At 41.2% G+C, this 13,598-nt stretch overlaps 1 protein-coding gene across 9 annotated transcripts in view; it reads left to right on the forward strand.

Moving 5' to 3' along the window:
* The window catches only part of WDR89 (WD repeat domain 89), a 78,953-nt gene that overhangs the window by 15,432 nt on the left and 49,923 nt on the right, over positions 1-13,598 (forward strand). For 4 of the 9 annotated variants that reach the window (XM_006072166.4, XM_006072167.4, XR_006542687.2 and 1 more), the window contains one exon: positions 3,764-3,888. The exons of 2 other annotated variants lie outside the window; for them this stretch is intronic. The gene's annotated coding sequence lies outside the window, so the exon portion shown is untranslated. Of the gene's footprint in view, positions 1-3,763; positions 3,889-3,953; positions 3,978-13,598 lie in introns of those variants that run through there. 3 more of the 9 variants (XM_044924881.2, XM_044924880.2, XM_044924879.2) reach the window with 2 other exon arrangements.

Genomic DNA, 13,598 nt, shown 5'->3' on the forward strand with positions numbered 1-13,598 from the left:
TGTCATTCTCTAATTTTTGCAGCTGTTGCTTTTTTTTAATTAATTAAATTGGAGGCTAATTACTTTACAATATTGTGATGGGTTTTGCCATATATCAACATGAATTAGCCACAGGTGCACATGTGTTCCCCCATCCTGAACCCCCCTCCCGCCTCCCTCCCCACTCCATCCCTCTGGGTTCTCCCAGAACACCGACTTTGAGTACCCTGCTTCACGCATTGAACCTGCACTGGCCGTCTGTTTTAAATATGGTAATATACATGTTTCAATGCTATTTTCTCAAATCATCACACCCTCGTCTTCTCCCACATAGTCCAAAAATCTGTTCTTTACATTTGCATCTCTTTTGCTGTCTTGCATATAGGGTCATTGTTATTGTCTTTCTAAATTCCATATATATGCATTAATATACTGTATTGGTATTTCCTTTTCTGACTTACTTCACTCTGTATAATAGGCTCCAGTTTCATCTATCTCTTTAGAACTGACTCAAATGCATTCCTTTTTTTATAGCTGAGTAGTATTCCATTGTGTATACATACCACAACTTCCGTATCCATTCACGTACTGATGGACATCTACTGCTGCTGCTGCTAAGTCACTTCAGCTGTGTCTGACTCTGTGTGACCCCATAGATGGCAGCCCATCAGGCTCCACTCTCCCTGGGATTCTCCAGGCAAGAACACTGGAGCATGTTGCCATTTCCTTCTCCAATGCATGAAAGTGAAAAGTGAAAGTGAAGTCGCTCAGTCGTGTCCAACTCTTAGCGACCCCATGGACTGCAGCCTACCAGGCTCCTCCATCCATGGGATTTTCCAGGCAAGAGTACTGGAGTGGGGTGCCATTGCCTTCTCTGGATGGACATCTAGGTTGCTTCTGTGTCCTAGCTATTGTAAACAGTGCTACAATGAACATTGAGGTACATGTGTCTCTTTCAATTCTGCTTTCTTTGTGCACCTGTTGCTTAATGGTGCTAATCATTGGTGCCAAGAGCAAAGTAGGCAAGTATTAAAAAAGAATTTGATAGTTTAAGTCCAAGCTAAATGTTTCATGTTTCAGTTCAGTTCAGTCACTCAGTCGTGTCCGACTCTTTGCAACCCCATGAATTGCAGCATGCCAGGCCTCCCTGTCCATCATCAACTCCCAGAGTTCACTCAAACTCATGTCCATCGAGTCGGTGATGCCATCCAGCCATCTTATCCTCTGTCGTCCCCTTCTCCTCCTGCCCCCAATCCCTCCCAGCATCAGAGTCTTTTCCAGTGAGTCAACTCTTCGCATGAGGTGGCCAAAGTACTGGAGTTTCAGCTTTAGCATCATTCCTTGCAAAGAAATCCCAGGACTGATCTCCTTTAGAATGGACTGGTTGGATCTCCTTGCAGTCCAAGGGACTCTCAAAGAGTCTTCCAGCACCACAGTTCAAAAGCATCAATTCTTCGGCACTCAGCTTTCTTCACAGTCCAACTCTCACATCCATGTTTAGTAAAGTTAAAATTGACAGTACATTATTTTCAGTCCTTTTTATCCTTCACATCAGATCTATATAGTAAGTGTGGAATTTTTTGTCTCTTAATATCCGGCTTTTGCAGGATGGTTCAAGAATTACTCCTCCTGTTGGTTATTTCTCTGATATCAGGATCTTTCACTGTGTTCAGAGAAAAGGAAATGAGTTTAGAACTTAACTACGTTCTTATCTTCCTGTGATATGGCACAGAGTGATTAAGAGCACTGGTCTGTCCTATTGAATCTTTACACAAACATAAAGCTATAAATATTTATGTTTAAGGGTTTTTACCACTCTTTTGATTTGTATTTCAACAGATCCCTTTTGGCCATTCACCTAATTTAGAGTAATAAATAGTGAACCTAGACTTTGAAATGTAAAAGATGTCTTTAACTATCAATTTATAAATATTTATAAAATATAGCCTTTTGTATGAGATGTATGGTGACATGATTATAAGCTCTCCAGTATCAGGAAGCCTCATTCTGGCTTAATCTTAAGTACTGATTAACAGTGGAAATTAAAAGAATGTTAAGGTGTTCTTCCCCCAGTATGTATATTCAATTTCATGTCAGTTGTCATGGTTAATCATGGGCTTCCCAGGTACTGCTAGTGGTAAAGAACCCGCCTGCCAATGCAGGAGACAAGAGACACAGGTTCGATCCCTGGGTCTGGAAGATCCCCTGGAGGAGGGCATGGCAACCCACTCCAGTATGCTTGCCTGTAGAATCCCATAGACAGAGGGGCCTGGCAGACTATGGTCCATTGGGTCACAAAGAGACACGACTAAAGTGACTTAGCATGAACACATTGTTAACAGCATGGGGGTGTGTGTGTGTGTGTGTTTGTATATGTGTGTAAAATCTAATAAGTTATTCTGCAAGTTTATCATTTGACACTTGCATTTCTTTGAAATTTTCTATGCTGACACTTACTAGTCTTATGGGCCAGCCATCATTTTGATCACTTAATATGTAGTAGTTAATTTGTATCTTACAACAACCCTAATAGGTTGTCTTATAACAACCCTATTAGGTTGGAACTGTTAACCCCTGTTTAAAGATTAGAAGCTGAAACACATAGCTAGTGAAGCCAGAATTTGAACCTTGACAGTCTGGCAGTATACTCATCCTCTTAACTATTGTACAGTATCTATTTCTCTAAGTCTCAGTTTCCTCAACTAAAGGGCAGTAATAAAAAGATTATTTTTTAGAGTTACTGATTGGTAGGACTAAATAAAGCAATGCTTGTGAAGAGACTGATTTAGGATCCTAGATATTAATGATCAGTTAATACTTATTTGGCTACTTTTTTTGGGTTCTTCTGTTTCTTTTTTCTTTGTCTCCTTTAGAGTTTTTATTTTTCCTCTGCCCATTTCTTTTAACTGGTGTTTCAGGGTTCCATTCTTGACTTGCTGTTGTTTATCATTCTGTATAATTCCCCTTCAGGAGGTTCATCCACTTCCCTAGTTTTTAACTACTGCCTACTTCCTATAGGTCAGTGATCCAATTCTATACTTTCCTCCTGATGTATCCAAATGTCTGCTGTACATCCTCCTTTGCCTACCCCCCACATGTCCCTCCAGCTTGACTTGGATAAAACTATAAAAGGTTTTAATCTAAAATGAAACTAAAGGATATGAAATGGAGAATCTCACACATTAGTTCTCAGAACAGTGAAACTTGAAGACTAAGAGACTGATTTTCCATAAATGCCTGATTTATAAAAGATTGAAACTTAACCTCTCACCAATGAATTGCTCCCCATATTTGAGCCAGTTAACTCTGCATGGCCCCTAATTGGGCTCTTCCCTTTCACACTCCTTGCCCATGAATGCAACCCATTCTTAACCTTCTTCAGTGGACTCACCTATAGCTCACTGCAGCTGCATGTCCTGAATTACAATATCTCTGCTGCTGCTGCTGCTAAGTCGCTTCAGTCGTGTCCGACTCTGTGCGACCCCATAGACGGCAACCCACCAGGCTCCGCCATCCCTGGGATTCTCCAGGCAAGAACACTGGAGTGGGTTGCCATTGCCTTCTCTGAATATCTCTGCTACTCCAGAATAAACTGGATTTTTGGTATTTCGTGAAGAAGGGAATGGCAATCCACTCCAGTGTTCTTGCCTGGAGAATTCCATGAATGGGGGAGCCTGGCAGGCTCCAATCCATGGGATCACAAAGAATCAGACATGACTGAGTGACTAACATACACACACATTTGGTATCTTGAGTTTGCCTCAGCTTACCTCTTTTCTTTTAGGTTGACCTTACATGGTGCCATAAGTGGGATCTGAAGGCACCAACCACTTGAACCTCTGGAGTCAAGTGAGTTTCCTGTACTTGAGTTCTTTGCGCTGTTAGCTTCTGTGAGCCATTCTAACTTTGGTAAGTCTCCTCAGAGCTCAAGCTGCCTTCTTTTGTTTGAGCTCTCCTACTTTATTCAGGATCTAGATAGAAGACAGCTTGCCCTTCTGGTAAGTACTCTTGTTTCTGATAATTGTATCTAGTCATCTGAATGTACTAAAGGTACATTTAGTATTGAATGTACTAAAGTACCCCCCCCCCTCCCCCCCACAGCCACCACCTTGAGGGATCCTAGCCAGTTTTATGTTAGAAAATTTTATGGTCTTTCCTCATGTGCATGTTTGACTAAATAGACCAATTTTACTAAGGATAACACAGAACTCCAATGGCCATTATGTGGAAACTTTGATCTCTGCAAACTTGTTTTCTTTGAACTAAGTTAGAAGACCATGGCTACAATATTAAGCAATCTGAGTAGGATAGTTATTTTAGTTGGTATCTAGAGGCTACTAAATGTTCAGGATTCTAAAATTGCCTCCTTATTGTTTCTAAATTAACTGAAGCAAATAAACAACCAAAGATGGATTTAAAAAAATCCCAGGTCTCTTCCTCAGTGCTAACTAAGGTCCTTTCTAACCCCACTGTTCCATCTCCTCTATATCTCCCTTTACCCTTCCTGAGTCTCTTTTCTGAATTTACTTTCCTTACCAAACAGAATCCATTAAGACCTTCTTTTTCAAAATTAGACCTTCTGAGGATCCTACTAAAAACTGCCCTAGATTTCCTACACCCCATGGACAAAGGGCAACATAAGGGCTATAATAAAGGATTTCTCCTCGGTAACTGAAGATCCCAATATATTTGCTGAAGAATTCAATGCTGTAACCCAAACCCACCAACCTCATCTCTCTAATCTCTGTTAATTAGTCTACTTGCTTGTTGGAGAAGGTCAAGCCCCACAGTAGATTAAAACTGCAGCTTGGGGAAACCCTGAACAATTTCTAGGGTTTAAGTTAAACCAACCATTAGTCCTTTTATATGGTTAACCTCATGGCAGAGCCAAATGGCTACACAAAGCCATCCCTGGAGCCTTCCCAAAACCTGTGGACTGGAATTAAAGTCAGGTATGCATCCAAAAGCCTGCTGAATGCTTCCATGACTATTACAACAAACTCCAAACCATTTCCAAAGGAAATTCTGGACTCCTGTTGAGTCCTCTCAGGTGGCTTTTAATTCCGTATGTATAAATGGCCTACATAAGGACTTATCCTTGTTTGTCAAAAGAACCTGTATCAAAGGGGAGAGAGTGTTCACCCCTGACCTTGTCAATCTGGCTAATAAATTAGCTCACACCATATAAGATGACTCCAGAAAGAAAGAAAAAAGTGATAACTAAGATTTTGAATCTACAGCACCAATAGATGGAAACTCCGAAGCAAATCCATCCTACAAGAATGTGTCATTATTGTAGAAAACCTGATCAGGGGAAAGGATTGCTACAAATTGAACTCCAAATAGTTACAACCTTCTCAGAACCCTGGCCAAATCCACACCAATGATGGGGTTTCAAGGACACACAAAGACTGTTCCTGTTCTGCCATTAAATAGACTGGGGAAAACTACTCTCCAGATCAGGGACAAAGTCCTTACAGTGTAAACTGGCACAGGGGCTGCTCCTGTCAGTGCTCCATCCCACTGCAATTGAACAGGCCCTTCCCTAGAGTAGTATATATGTTCAAATAGTGGGAGTCTTAAGTAAACTGCAATGTAAACTGCAATGTGTCCCTATTTCTCAGCCCATACTTTTTGGTCTGGACCCTTTGTAAGGCCAATGTCTGCTTCTTAGTGATTTGGGTCCCAAACATTTATTGGGTCCAAAATATAAGATTTTCTGGAGAAACACAATGCTGCCATTTTTTTTCTCTCAAAACGTGGAAATTAAAAAAAAAAAGGTGGAAGTATCTCTTGAGTTTAAGTTCAACATTCAGGAAAATTAAACCCCCATTGCCATTATTTGCATTCTACAACCCAAGGCAGTCCAAACTTTGCACTCATCTGCTCTATTAAACCTGGAATTCCCTGATCTATCTTTGGGTAAAATCCTTAACTGAAATAGGCACAGTTCATAGTGCCCCTCCCATTATGATCCAGGTGGACCCACAAAACCTCTCCTAAGAATAAACAAATACCCTATGAATAAGGAAGGGTACACAGCATAAGGCAAATTATAGAGGACTATAAGGCCCAGGCACTTACTATCCTTTGTACTATCCTTGTGTTAATAATACCCTTATTTTGCCTGTAAAAAAAAAAACACCGGTGTCTGAGAATGGAGATTTGTGCAAGACCACAGGGCAATACATAGCATTGTAATTCTCTGCCATCCTGTCTTTTCTAATCCCTGCATGCTATTAGTATCCATCCATGCTGGAAGCACCTTTTACATGGTAATCAGTTTAGGCAGTAAGTTTTTAGTATCCCTGTTGAAAGGGATAGTCAGTGTCTCTTTGCCTTTACCTGAGAAGGACAACAGTACATCTGGACAGTCATGCCTCAAGGCTCTACTGAGGCCTTCTTACTTCTCACAATTTTGACAGGCTGATTTAAATGACATAAAATTCTCTAGGGGCTCCACCTTACTACTGCCTCTGGATGAGCTTCTTTTTTGTTTGCCCTCCTAATACTTCTTGCAAAAAGAAGTATTTGCTGAAAATCTTAGCCCTTAAGGGACACACAGTCTTGAAGAAGAAATTACAATTTGTCCAAACTCAGGTTCAATCTTGAGGACATTTAATCTCAAAACAGGTGCTACACCTAGATTCTGATAGGCTTCAAGGCATTTTAAACTTTTCAAACCATAAAAGCAAATGTTTCTTGGTTTTGGTTTTTTGGCCATGCCATGCAGTTTGTGGGATATCAGTTCCCCAACCAGGGGCTGAATCTGGACCTTGGCAGGAAAAGCCCAGAATCCTAACCATGAGGCCACCAGGGAACTCCCAAAAGCAAATGTTAATTGTGAGGTTTTCTTGGGCTAGCTGGCCGTTGTCATAATTGGATCCCAAATTTCTTTTTGTTGGTTCAGCCCCTATATTCCCTGCTAAAGAACACCAGCCTGACCCCATAGTTTGGGATGATCAAGATTGCTTGGCCTTTAAGATCTTGAAGGAAAGCTTAATAAGTCTACCTGCCCTTGGACACCTAAATTGTCAGCTACCCTTTTCCCTTTTTGTATATGAGAAAGAGGGGAATACCCTCAGGTTACTTACCCAAAACCATGGGGCTATCACCAACCTCTGGGTTGCGCAGCCAACAATTAGATGCAGTGACCTGAGGATACCTCCCTCCCTCCCGTGCCTGAGAGCTATGCCTGCTTCCACTCCTTTAGCAAAGGCTACTGAAGAAATCGTTATAGGATCCTCTTTAATCATCTTTGTGCCTTAGCCTGTTGAGCCTCTCTTAAATTTCATGCCATGCTCAACATCTTTCAGCAAACCATCTTACCACCTATGAAATCTTCCTACTTACCTCCCCTCGTATCACTCTTATTCACTCTTAACAATCTCAACCCTGCTCTCCTTCTTCCCTCTTGCGCTGATGAAATTCCCCATGTCTCTTTGACTTGATGGTCACCTCTTGACCCCTCATGATGACTTACAAGAAAGATGTAAGATGTAAGAAGAAAGAAGAAGGATGTAAGATAACTTATAAGATTCATAAGCTCTTACCCTTTGAAATAATTACAGGACAGTCCCTGCTTTCTTTGACCTACAAATAATAAATAGGGGATATACTTCAGTTTTGCAAAGGTGTAATTAAATCCACTGAGAATAATAATATTTTCCATAATAATGCTTTGGAAAAATAATCTTTCTATGACATGCTCCCAGGAAGCAAAGATGTCAAATACCACATTTGCAGCCTGGTCTATTGGAAAAGGCATCTCCATAAAGTTTCCTTCCAACCTTGTTGGAAGGGCCCCTCGAAGGTGTTGTTGACTAAAGCCTGTGTCACTAAGCTCCGAGGGGTGAACTCCTGAATTCGTGTGTCTCTTCTATAAAAAGTGGATCTGCAACTTAACTGGTGATTCAGAGGTAAAATTTTCTAATGACTGAAGCCAATGACATCAGAAATAGACAGCTTTCCCGAGATAACCAGACCAGGCCTGTGTCATGCTGCTTAAAGTTCTAATGGCCCTTTCTCTGGATTTCTTGCTGCCCCCTCGTTTAGCTTTAGCACATCCTTTGGTTTCCTGCTTAGAAAAACTCCAAGATTCTGCCAACCTTACTGATAGTTTGATTTGTGCCAGAGCTAATAACACTCGTGATGAACCTGAACTGGTAGACTGGCTATTATCCTTAGAAGGATGGCAAGGATGTAGTATTTTCTGGCAGAGATGTAGTATTTTCCTTTGGTCCCTTTGAACTGTTACACATTCTTCCTTCTGGCAAATTGGCAGCAGACATTATAACATTCCATTGGGTGCCCCCCACCCACAAAGGTATACCCCTCACTCAAGTCTGGACTCTTAACCATAATCTTCCTTTGTGTTTCAAAAACATTAATGGGACTGCTAAAAACTTTGTGGTGGGGTAACAAAAATTATAACAGTACTGGGGGATGAACAGCGGATGTCCTTCCGTTCAATGGTAATTTGGTTGATAAGAAATCTAGTAAGTGGTGGGAACGTACCTTCTCTCTGGAGATTCCCCAGACCTCCATCAGAACCTCACCCACAACAATCCAACTCTCCCATTATTCCAAATATATAGAAATTTAAGATGTTCTTATAGCCATTTCCACCATGCTGACTATCATGAGCTATATGTAAATGACTCTTTTTGGTCATGAGAGCTCTTTTTTTATCAGAGGAAAAAAAATACCTGGGCTAAAGGGCCCACTTATGCCCTTTATTCAGAAAACACTGGTTATTTCTTTCTGTGTGGAAGGAATATGCGTTCCACATTCCGCCTTGAATGGAAGGGACACTGCAGAGTTGTTTCCCTCACTCCTGACGCCAGTCAGGAAAACCCTCCCTTCCACTGGAAGAACCCACTTGGGTTCTTTCTCCTCACAACTTAAAGGAGCATGTGAACCTTTTGTTCAGTTAAAGTTGTAAAACAGTTGTTGTGGGTTTAAAATATATCCATTAATTCTTAGATATTCTTCCTTTCAATAGGTGGAACCTAATTGTCCTACCTCAAGTGGGCTGTAGTTAGTGACTCTCATCTATCAAGTAAAATGTGTCAAAAGTGGCAGTGTGGTTTTCAGGACCAGATCGTGAAAGGCATCGTGGCTTTGTGTGTGTGTGTGTGTGTGTGTGTGTGTGTGTGTGCGTGTGCGTGTGTGTGCGTGTGCTTTCTCTCTGCCTCTCTCTTGGATCACATCTTCTGGGGAAAGTCAGTTGCCACATCTTGAGGACACTCAAGCAGTTCTGTGACGAGGTCCATCTGATCTGGAATTTAGGCATCCTGCCAATAACCAGTAGAGAGGTGAGGCCTCATCCACAGTGAGGAAGCATTCTGGGGAAGAAAGTCCTCCAGCATCATCAAGCCTTCCGCTGGCCACAGTCTTCACCACCATCTTGACTGTAGCTTCATGTGAGACCCTGGGTCAGAAACACTCGTCTAAGCCCCTCTCTTACTCTTGGAAACTGTGTGAAATAACGAATGCTTACTGTTTTAATCTGCAAAGTTTTGAGTAATTCACAATGCAAAAAAATTAACACACCATATTATCTTTGTCATAGGGGTTTAATTTTAGTAAAATGTGAAAACTAAAAAATCAATGTGAAAACAAACAGAAAAACTAGGATGGATATAATTTTGGATGGATGCCCTCTAATAACCCTGTAGTAGTTAGAAAGGGATTTGAGTGTGTCTTTGGCTGTCTTTTCCCCCTTGGGTTAAAGTAATAGACTGTGAAAAAGCAAGTCAAAACCTCTCCACAGTCATGGGAACTACCTTCAGTGCTTCTCTTAGAGCTTTTGAATAGCAACAAACCCAGATAGACAGCCTAGCAAAAGTAGTCTTACAAAACCACGGAGCCCTAAACCTCCTTACTGCACAGTAGGGAGGAACCTGTGCCTTGCTCTGGGAAGAATGCTATTTTTATGTTAACAAATAGGGAGACACAGGGCACGAACTAAAAATGATGGACAGTATCAATCTCTTAACTGAAATAGGCCAAGCCCTAGGACTTAAGACGTTTTCAAGCTATTAAGTATAGGTAGCTGGGGAAACTGGTTGAGAAGTTTGTTCCAGTCAGTAGCTATAATTGGACTTCTGACCCTGGGTATAATCCTTCTAATGAAATGTCTACTGTCTTGTTTCAATAGGCAAATGCCTTTCTCTCAGATATATGTACAGAATAAAGTTCCTAAGGCTTATCCTGAGGCTTAATTGACCATGAAACCAAATTGACTCCCTTAGAGGAGTGTGACTGAGATTCTCCATGTTTAAATGAGGCAAAAAATCAACTTGTCATGCCCTCTTCTATGGGACAGAGCATCCTGGGTTGGTCCTTTGAAGCTTCAAGGGATACACAGCCCAACATCTAGCAACATCTCAGACTAAACAAATACCCAAGGTTGATCATCAGTACTTTTCTATGAAAGATCTTGCTCAAATGAGAAAAAAGTAAAAGGATTTTAATGTAAAATGGAACAAGAGGATATGAAATGGAGACCCATGCATGTGCCCTCAGAAAAGCAAAACTTAAAGACTGAGAGACTAATTTCCCATAAATACGTGACTTAGAGAATTATCAGTTTAGTTCAGTCACTCAGTTGTGTCCTGACTTTGCAACCCCATGGACTGCAGCACGCCAGGCTTCCCTGTCCATCACCAACTCCTGGAATTTGCTCAAACTCATGTCCATTGAGTCGGTGATGCCATCCAAGCATCTCATCCTCTGTTGTCCCCTTCTCCTCCTGCCTTCAATCTTTCCCAGTATCAGGGTCTTTTCCAATGAGTCAGTTCTTCACATCAGGTAGCCAAAGTATTGGAGCTTCAGCTTCAGCATCAGTTCTTCCAGTGAATATTTAGGACTAATTTCCTTTAGGATTGACTGGTTGGATCTCTTGCAGTCCAAGGGACTCTCAAGAGTCTTCTCCAACACTACAGTTCAAAAGCATCAATTCTTCGGGGCTCAGCTTTCTTTATAGTCCAACTCTTACGACTATACATGACTATGTGAAAAACTATAGCTTTGACTAGACGGACCTTTGTTGACAACGTAATGTCTCTGCTTTTTAATATGCTGTCTAGGTTGGTCATAGCTTTTCTTCCAAGGAGCAACTGTCTTTTAATTTCATGGCTGCAGTCACCATCTGCAGTGATCTTGGAGCCCAAAATATAAAGTCTGTCATTGTTTCCATTGTTTCCCTATCTATTTGCCATGAAGTGATGGGACTGGATGTCATCATCTTAGTTTTCTGAATGTTGAATTTTAAGCCAGTTTTTTCACTCTCCTCTTTCACCTTCATCAAGAGGCTCTTTAGTTCTTCTTTGCTTTCTGCCATTAGGATGCTGTCATTTGCATATCTGAGGTTATTGATGTTTCCCCTGGCAATCTTGATTCCAGTTTATGCTTAATCCAGCCCAGCATTTTGCATGATGTTAAATAAGCAGGGTAACAGTATACAGACTTGACATACTCCTTTTCCTATTTGGAACCAGTCTGTTGTTCCATGTCCAATTTTAACTGCTGCTTTTGATCTGCATACAGATTTCTTAGGAGGCAGGTCAAGTGGTCTAGTATTCTCATCTCTTTAAGAATTTTCTACAGTTTGTTGTGATCCACACAGTCAAAGGCTTTGGCATAGTCAAGAAAGCAGAAATAGATGTTTTTCTGGAACTCTCTTGCTTTTTCAATGATCCAGTAGATGTTGGCAATTTGATCTCTGGTTCCTCTGCCTTTTCCAAAACCAGCTTGAACATCTGGAAGTTCATGGTTCACGTACTGTTGAAGCCTGGCTTGGAGAATTTTGAGCATTCCTTTGCTAGCGTGTGAGATGAGTGCAATTGTGTGGTAGTTTGAACATTTTTTGACATTACCTTTCTTTCGAATTGGAATGAAAACTGACCTTTTCCAGTCCTGTGGCCACTGCTGAGTTTTCCAAATTTGCTGGCATACTGAATGCAGCACTTTCACAGTCTCATCTTTTAGGATTTGAAATAGCTCAACTGGAATTCCATCACCCCCACTAGTTTTGTTTGTAGTGATGCTTCCTAAGGCCCAGTTGACTTCGCATTCTAGGATGTCTGGCTCTAGGTGAGTGATCACACCATCGTGGTTATCTGGGTCATGAAGATTGTTTTTCTATAGTTCTTCTGTGTATTATTGCCACCTCTTGTTAGTATCTTCTGCTTCTGTTAGGTCCATTTCTGTCCAAAGGACCATTTCTGTCCTTTATTGTGCCCATCTTTGTATGAAATGTTCCCTTGGTATCTGTAATTTTCTTGACGAGATCTCTAAACTTTCCCATTCTATTGTTTTCCTCTATTTCTTTGCATTGATCACTAAGGAAGGCTTTCTTATCTCTCCTTGCTATTCTTTGGAACTCTGCATTCAAATGGGTTGTCTTTCCTTTGCTCCTTTGCCTTTAGCTTCTCTTCTTTTCTCAGCTATTTGTAAGGCCTCTCAGACAACCATTTTGCCTTTTTGCATTTCTTTTCCTTGGGGATGGTCTTGATCCCTGCCTCCTGTACAATATCACAAACCCCCATCCATAGCTCTTCAGGCACTCTGTCTATCAGATCTAATCCCTTGAATCTGTTTGTCACTTCCACTGTATAATAAGGGATTTGATTTAGGCATACTGTTTTTGCTGACTGTATAGAGCTGTATAGAGGATTATCAGATTTACAGATTTATTGAAGCTTAACCTGTGACCTTCCCTTGTAGCTCAGTAGGTAAATTATCTGCCTGCAGTGCAGGAGACCCAGGCTTGATCCCTGGGTTGGGAAGATCCCCTGGAGAAGGAAATGGCAACCCACTCCAGTATCCTTGCCTGGAAAAATCTCAGGGACAGAGGAGCCTGATGGGCTACAGTCCATGGGGTCGCAAAGAGTCGGGCATGACTGAGCGACTAACACTTACTTACTTAACCTGTGACCAATGAGCATCCTCCAAAACTTTCTTCCCATCTTCAAGCCAGTGAACTCTCTGCATATCTCCCAGCTGAACTGTCCCCTTTTGCACACTTTGTTCATAAAAGTAACCCACTCTAAACCTTAACAGGCTTGTCTGTAATTTGCTACAGCTTGGTGTCCCGAATTGCAGTTCCTCTACTGTTCCCAAATAAACTTGATTTCTGGTAACTTGAGCTTCACTTCTTTTAGATTGGCATTTTATTTTCTTAACCAATTTTCAGAAAGCAAAAGTTTTAAGTTTTAATTAAGTCAAGCTTTTCTTTGCTGGTTTGTGCTTTTGTATACTAAGAAATCTTCACCTAACCCAGGGTCATAACTTCCCTACTTCTTTCCAAGAAGTTTTGTAGTTCTTGCCCTCACATTTAGGTTTATGACAATTTTAAGTGAATTAATAGTCCTTGTTCAGACCTCTCCTTTATCTGATATTAATAAGCCACTGCAATGTTGGATTGTAAGTTAGTATGTTATTGTTGTTTAGTCGCTAAGTCTTGTCCAACTCTTTTGCAACCCCATTGACTGTAGCCCACTAGGCTTCTCTGTCCATGGGATTTCCCAGGTGGCTCAGTGGTAAAAAATCCACCTGCCAAGGTAGGACATGTAGCTTCAATCCCTAGGGTGGAAAGATCCCCTGAAGGAGGG

The sequence above is a fragment of the Bubalus bubalis genome, chromosome 11 (genome assembly GCF_019923935.1).
Source record: "Bubalus bubalis isolate 160015118507 breed Murrah chromosome 11, NDDB_SH_1, whole genome shotgun sequence".
Lineage (NCBI taxonomy): Eukaryota > Metazoa > Chordata > Mammalia > Artiodactyla > Bovidae > Bubalus > Bubalus bubalis.